Consider the following 2,104-nt stretch of genomic DNA (forward strand, 5'->3'; position numbering starts at 1 on the left):
AACTAGAGGCCAGAGGTGACCTCCCCCAGAACTCAGAAGGCTGGCCACTTGTGACCACAGCCATCAAAGTCCAGATACCTGAATTAAGGGGGCTTGTTGACTCACATTCTGTAAGTACAGGGATTACAGGCATCTGCCACCACACCTAGCACAAAAAATTTACTTTTAAAGTGATATGTATGGAGTGTAGGAAAGTTTTAAAGAAATTTAAAGTTTCAGAGTCAATCGGGGATGATACATACCTGTAATCCCAGCTTTTGAGAGACTCAAGCAGGGGAATCAGGACTTTGAGGCCAGCCTGAGTTAGAATGAGACCTTAACTTAAAAACAACAAGAGTCTATAGCCACTTCATTTTTCCCCTCTTCTTCCAAATTTCATCCCTAATATAAATTGGCAGTGATATATGCTCAAATGGCTGACTGGATGAGCAGAACCAACTATTTTTGGTGCTTAAGCTGGGCCCCCGGGTCAGGCCAGAGCAAGAAGTTTGACCTGCGTGGATCTTTCTTTTATGCACAGGATAGCTACACTGGCTTGTATAACAGTTCATCTCGGGGCCTAAAAGAAGCTGCTGCCTAGCATACTCCATGGACACCTTGTTCCTATTCTTGCAAAATAAGAGCCAATTTGAGAACAGTTCAATTTGTAGAGTTCTGCCCACTCTAATAGCAAGTTAACTGTAGTGATTGCAGAAAGATTTACAGAGCCCAGATAGTCTACTACTGTCTTAGTTACTCTTCCCTTGTTGCTGGCACAAATACCTGACACTCAAAGGAAGGAAAGGTTTATTTAGCTCAATCACTGGAGGTTTCAGTCCGTATTCAGCTTACATTGTGATGCAGATTACCTGCCCCAGGGCAGGTGCAGCATCCACACCCACAGTAATCAATCCCAAACTCCAGAAGCTGCCCCACGACTGCATGAGGCTTAGGGGGGACACCTAGACACAAACCATAACAACCACAAAACTTGAAAACTAACTAGAATTCCCATAATGAAGAAAATCTGGGAGTAGAATAAAAATTGAGCAGCACATTAAAGGAAAAAAAAAAGGGTTGGCATGGGGGTACATGCCTGTAATCCCAGTATTCAATTCAAGGGGGATGAGACAAGAAGACCTCAAGGGACTAAAGAATACAAAAAGAAAGAAAAAAAAGAGCCAGGAAGTTTCAGAAACCAAGCCTGCCTACTCTAAGTCCCAGAAAATTAGTAAAAATAGACAAAAGAGGATAAAAGTCAAATCTCACAGTTATAAAAAGAGTAAGGAGTAGCCATGGTGGCACATGCCTGTGATCCCAGCCGCTCAAAAGGCTAAGGCAGGAAGACAGCCCTGAGTTGAGGCCAGTATAGGATACATAGTTCAAAGCCAGCCTGAACTTTATATATAAAGTAAGACCTGTCTCAAAAGAAAAAAAAGTAAGGAGCAGATTAACTGATGTAAAAGAAACTCAGCAATAAGGGCATCCCTGATTGTTGATGGTTCTCTCAACAGGTCAAGGAAATGCACAGAAGGAAGGGGAGCTCACTGGAAGGTGCAGAGGGGTATGTACCTGCCTACCTCCCGCTCTACTAGACACCAAAGGCATATGCTTTTCCTGGAGGAGTGGAGAGAGGAGACCTGCCAGAATTGTGTAAAGAGCCTGTCTGGTAGCAAAGTTTCCTTTTCTTTCTGCCTCAGAAAGACAGATGGTTATGGATAATACTGAGCTATGAAGCAAAATATATAAAGATATATATATATACACACATATAGTCTACTGTGCTAATACGTGTCTGAAAGCTAACAGCCACCACTCTAAACACCTCTTATAACTATACAGGTCAAAAGTAACGTATTAATGCTATGATGTTTCACTCAATAAATGCAGTAGTAAAACATTTTTTAAAGACACTCAGTACTAACAAGTCATTCACCAAGGAATCAACTAAATGACAATACTATTTATCTAAGTTTTTAAATTCTGAAGGTATAAAATTATACCATTCTAAAGATACAGAATTTGTAATAGCGGGCCAGTGGTGCAATGGATAACACATCTGACTATGGATCAGAAGAGTCTAAAGTTATTGAATTTATAAAGTAATTAAAACATAGTCATATCA

General features: G+C 40.7%; 1 pseudogene; it reads left to right on the forward strand.

The window, feature by feature from the left end:
- The window catches only part of LOC101584022, a 3,821-nt pseudogene extending 2,247 nt beyond the window's left edge, over positions 1 to 1,574 (forward strand).
- The last annotated feature ends 530 nt before the right edge of the window (positions 1,575 to 2,104 follow it).

Source organism: Octodon degus, unplaced genomic scaffold (assembly GCF_000260255.1).
Source record: "Octodon degus isolate 3935 unplaced genomic scaffold, OctDeg1.0 scaffold00045, whole genome shotgun sequence".
In the NCBI taxonomy this organism is placed as follows: domain Eukaryota; kingdom Metazoa; phylum Chordata; class Mammalia; order Rodentia; family Octodontidae; genus Octodon; species Octodon degus.